This window comes from Arachis ipaensis, chromosome B5 (assembly GCF_059453495.1).
Source record: "Arachis ipaensis isolate K30076 ecotype BB chromosome B5, ASM5945349v1, whole genome shotgun sequence".
Taxonomy (NCBI): Eukaryota; Viridiplantae; Streptophyta; class Magnoliopsida; order Fabales; family Fabaceae; genus Arachis; species Arachis ipaensis.
In genome coordinates, this window is record NC_142440.1 from 40,587,803 (window position 1) to 40,593,331 (window position 5,529).

At 35.7% G+C, this 5,529-nt stretch overlaps 1 non-coding gene across 1 annotated transcript; it reads left to right on the forward strand.

Annotated features, from left to right (window-relative positions):
- Positions 1-444: 444 nt before the first annotated feature.
- Positions 445-552, forward strand: LOC148563945 (small nucleolar RNA R71). Its single transcript, XR_015884164.1, has one exon. It is a non-coding gene; the product is annotated as a small nucleolar RNA R71 (small nucleolar RNA).
- The last annotated feature ends 4,977 nt before the right edge of the window (positions 553-5,529 follow it).

The window sequence follows — 5,529 nt, forward strand, 5'->3', positions numbered from 1 at the left end:
TGAGAAATTTGGATGATTTCTCCATGATGAGTTATAGGTGTTTCCATAATGTTCACCTAAATAATTCACCTCTGCTATTGCAGGGTTCTCAGGATCATAAGCTTCTTCTACATAAGAAGCCTCTTGAGTACTGTTGGATGCAGCTTGCATTCCATTCAGACTCTGAGAGATCATATTGACTTGCTGAGTCAATATTTTATTCTGAGCCAATATGGCATTCAGAGTATCAACTTCAAGAACTCCCTTCTTCATAGGCGTCCCATTACTTACAGGATTCCTTTCAGAAGTATACATGAACTGGTTATTAGCAACCATGTCAATGAGTTCTTGAGCTTCTGCAGGCGTTTTCTTTAGGTGAATGGATCCACCTGCAGAAGTGTCCAGTGACATCTTTGATAGCTCAGATAGACCATCATAGAATATATCCAGGATGGTCCATTCTGAAAGCATGTCAGAAGGACACTTTTTGGTCAACTGTTTGTATCTTTCCCAAGCTTCATAGAGGGATTCACCTTCTTTCTGTCTGAAGGTTTGAACATCAGCTCTAAGCTTGCTCAGCTTTTGAGGAGGAAAGTACTTGGCTAAGAAAGCCGTGACCAGCTTATCCCAAGAGTTCAGGCTGTCTTTGGGTTGAGAATCCAACCATAATCTAGCTCTGTCTCTTACAGCAAAAGGGAAAAGCATGAGCCTGTAGACTTCAGGATCTACTCCATTAGTCTTAACAGTATCACATATCTACAAGAATTCAGTTAAGAACTGAAAAGGATCTTCAGATGGAAGTCCATAAAACTTGCAGTTCTGCTGCATCAGAGAAACTAATTGAGGTTTCAGCTCAAAGTTGTTTGCTCCAATGGCAGGAATGGAGATGCTTCTTCCATGTAAATTGGAATTAGGTACAGTAAAGTCACCAAGCATCTTCCTTACATTATTATTATTTTCGGCTGCCATCTCCTCTTCCTGTTCAAAAATTTCTGAAAGGTTTTCTCTGGATTGTTGTAATTTAGCTTCTCTTAATTTTCTCTTCAGAGTCCTTTCAGGTTCTGGATCTGCTTCCACAATAATGTTCTTATCCTTGCTCCTGCTCATATGACAAAGAAGAAGGCACAGAAAAAAATAATAATAATAATAGAGATCCTTTATACCACAGTATAGGGATCCCTGTGTGAGTAGAAGAAAAGAGGGAGACAAAGAATATGATGTAAAGAAAGAAACACAACTGTGAGGATGGCAGAGATGTGAGATGAGATGTTAGGATATGAATGAATAAATAGAATAAGATGGGGGAGGGATAATTTTTCGAAAATTATTTTGAAAATTGTTATTATTTTTTTTTCGAAAAATTTTTAAAATTAAAAATAAAAATAAGAATAATTAGTTAATTAAAAAGAAATTTTTGAAAAAGAGGAAAGATATTTTCGAAAATTAGAGAGAGAGAGTTAGTTGGGTAGTTTTGAAAAAGTTAAGAAACAAACAAAAAGTTAGTTAGTTAGTTGAAACAAATTTTGAAAAGATAAGAAGTTAGGAAGTTAGAAAAGATATTTTGAAAAGATATTTTTGAAAAAGATAAGATAAGAAGATATTTTTGAAAAGATATGATTGAAATTAGTTTTGAAAAAGATTTGATTTTTAAAATCTCAATTAATGACTTGATTCATAAGAAATCACAAGATATGATTCTAGAACTTAAAGTTTGAATCTTTCTTAATAAGCAAGTAACAAACTTCAAATTTTTGAATCAAAACATTAATTGTTATTGTTATTTTCGAAAATTTGTGATAAAAATAAGAAAAGGATTTTTGAAAAATACTTTTGGAATTTTCGAAAATAACCAAAAATTTTGAAAAGGATTTGATTTTTGAAAAAAAGATTTTGAAAAAGATAAGATTTTCAACTTGAAAATTTGATTTGACTCATGAGAAACAATTAGATTTTAAAAATTTTTGAAAAAGTCAATTCAAATTTTCGAAATTGATGAGAGAAAAAGGGAAAGATATTTTTTTTTATTTTTGAATTTTTATGATGCAAGAGAAAAACACTAAAAAGATGCAATGCATGAAATTTTTAGATCAAAACAATGAATGCGTGCAAGAATGCTATGAATGTCAAGATGAACACCAAGAACACTATGAATGTCAAGATGAACATCATAGACATAATTTTGAAAAATTTTTAATGCAAAGAAAATATGCAAGACACCAAACTTAGAATTCTTTAATGCTTACGCACTAAGAATTCAAGAATGCATATGATAAACATGAAAAGACACAACAAAAAATCATCAAGATCAAACAAGAAGACTTACCAAGAACAACTTGAAGATCATGAAGAACACTATGAATGCATGATATTTTCGAAAAAATGCAAGATGCATATGCAATTGACACCAAACTTATAACATGACTCAAGACTCAAACAAGAACACAAACATATTTTTGATTTTTATGATTTTATGATTTTTTGTATTTTCTTTTAATTTTTTTTCGAAAATTATTGTGAAAAATAAAAGATAAGGATTCCAAAATTTTTAATATGAATTCCAGGAATCTTATGCTCTAAAGCTCCAATCAAAGGGTCAGGCATGGCTTAATAGCCAGCCAAGCTTTAGTATGTAACTCAGACATGGCACGCCTGACATGCCTTACATTCAACAGCCAATTGGCTAAGAAAGATAAAGAAGCTCTTCTCTTGAGTATAAGAATTGAGACATGGCTTTACAGCCAGCCAGGCTTCAACATGCTTCATGAAACACTAGAATTCATTCTTAAAAATTCTGAAGCCATAGAATAATTTATTTTTTGAAAACATTTTTTTTTCGAAAACAAGTGAGGAATTTTTGAAAGGTTTTTGAAAAATTTTTGAAAATAAAATAAAAAGAAAATTACCTAATCTGAGCAACAAGATGAACCGTCAGTTGTCCAAACTCGAACAATCCCCGGCAACGGCGCCAAAAACTTGGTGCAGGAAATTGTGATGTCCAGGCTCAAACAATCCCTGGCAACGTGAGCAACTTGGTACGCGCAATCGTGATTACGCTTTGATTATGTAGAATTCATGGCTCTTTCTTTCCCTGGCAATGGCGCCAAGAACATGGTGCCAATACCATGATTCACAACTTCGATACAACTAACCAGCAAGTGCACTGGGTCGTCCAAGTAATACCTTACGTGAGTAAGGGTCGAATCCCACGGAGATTGTTGGTATGAAGCAAGCTATGATCACCTTGTAAATCTCAGGCAGGCGGATATAAAATAATTATGGAGTTTTCGAATATGATATAATAAAATAGGGATAGAGGTATGATGAGCGGATAATTTACACGCTTTTTGGCATTGTTTTTAGTATGTTTTTAGTAGGATCTAGTTGCTTTTAGGGATGTTTTCATTAGTTTTTATGTTAAATTCATATTTCTGGACTTTACTATGAGTTTTGTGTTTTTCTGTGATTTCAGGTATTTTCTGGCTGAAATTGAGGGACTTGAGCAGAAATAAGATTCAGAGGTTGAAGAAGGACTGCTGATGCTGTTGGATTCTGACCTCCCTGCACTCAAAGTGGGTTTTCTGGAGCTATAGAACTCGAAATGGCGCGCTTTTAATTGCGTTGGAAATTAGACATCCAGGGCTTTCCAGCAATATATAATAGTCCATACTTTGGCCAAGAATAGATGACGTAAACTGGCGTTCAACGCCAGCTTTCTACCCAAATCTAGCGTCCAGCGCCAGAAAAGGAGCCAAAACCAGAGTTGAACGCCCAAACTGGCACAAAAGCTGGCGTTGATGAATATTTTGTTGAAAGATAAATTTCTCCCAAAACACACAAATCTAACCGGCAAGTGTACCAGGTCGTATCAAGTAATAAAAACTCACGGGAGTGAGGTCGATCCCACAGGGATTGATGGATCAAGCAACTTTAGTGGGTGATTAGTTTAGTCAAGCTAACATTGAGTGATTTGAGTGACAATTGAAGCCAACAGAATGTAAATGACAAGGAAAATTAAAGTGCAGAAAGTAAATTGCATTGAAACTTAAAAAGCAAGAAATGTAAATTGCAAGAATCTTAAATTGCAAGAAATGTAAATTGCATGAAATTAAAAGGGAGTGGGTGCTGGAAATTAAAAGAAAGCAGTAGATCAAGTAATTGGAAAGTTAAATTGCAAGAAGAATAAAAGAAATTAGGTACTGGAATTCATGAAATCAAACACGGAAGTGTAAATGACAATCAAACAGAGAAGTAAAAGATGCAGCAGGTTCAACAGATTTGGAAAATCACTTTAAAATCAAAACAGAGAGCAACTTGGCTCAATTGCAAAATCTAAATGAGAGGTTGAAGATCTCAGGGGTTGGATGAGACTAGAGACCAAGTCTAGATCTCAATTCCTTCCTTGATCCAACAGAGAATAATTGCAGAAGAAAATAGAGAAGAAAGCAGTAAAGAGAGTTTTGATTCAAATCACAATTCACTGAAATTATGCTGACAAGTAAACAGAGAGAATTCTCAAGGTGAGATTGAAACAGAATTTCTTCAATTCTCAACCCAAGATTCAAAAACAAAGAAAAGAAAATTTAAAGAGAGCTCTTGAATCCTCGTGCTCCCTTCTGGAGCCAGCCTCCTCACAAATATGAAAATGATGCCTTATATAGGCTTTACAAAATGGAAATGAAATTAAAAACAAATTACAATTAAATGAAATTCCTATTTTATCTATTTCTTGTGCCTTTGAGTGATGATCATGGGCCTTTGCTCTTGGTGGAATTGGGTTGAAAGAGGCCTTGGTTGATTGCTCTTGAAGTTTGGAGAAGAACCGAAGTGAACCAATTGAACCGGTTTTGAGGTTAGCAAAAGTTGGACCAAAAGTTTGAGCCAACGTTAGGGGTCTAACTTTGACCCTAACGTTGGCCTCCCTTATGCACATTTATGGGGCCAACTTTGTCCTCTTGTCATGTTGCCAATTTTATGCCCAATATAGACTATCATATATGGTTGGAAAGCTCTGAATGTCAGCTTTCTAACCCACTTGGAATCACTTCAATTGGACATCTACAACTCAAGTTATGATCATTTGAAGAGGGCATGGTCGCTGGCTTTGGTGTGCAGCGTTTGAGGTAACGTTAGCCCTCAAACGTTGGCGAAAACGCCAGTTCTGGAGGCTCAAATGTATTGTCCACCCCATACTATTATACATTGTTGGAAAGCCCTGGATGTCTACTTTCCAATGCCGTTGGGAGCACATTATTTGGAGCTCTACAGCTCGAGTTATACTCCTTTGAAGGTGCAGAGGTCAGTTGGCCTCACTGCAGGTTGCCACCATGTTCGTTTATGCACATTGCGGGGCAGTTTTCTCCCTCAATTTTAGTGTCCACCATGCAGTGCCATATATGCTTGGAAAGCTCTTGATTCCTACTTTCCAATGCTTCTTGAATCACCTCATTTGGAGCTCTGTAGCTCAAGTTATTCTTGTTGGAAGTATACCCCTTGTATGCCTTGTGGTGTGTGGCGCCAACGTTAGCCTCCAAGTTAGGGGGCTAACGTTGG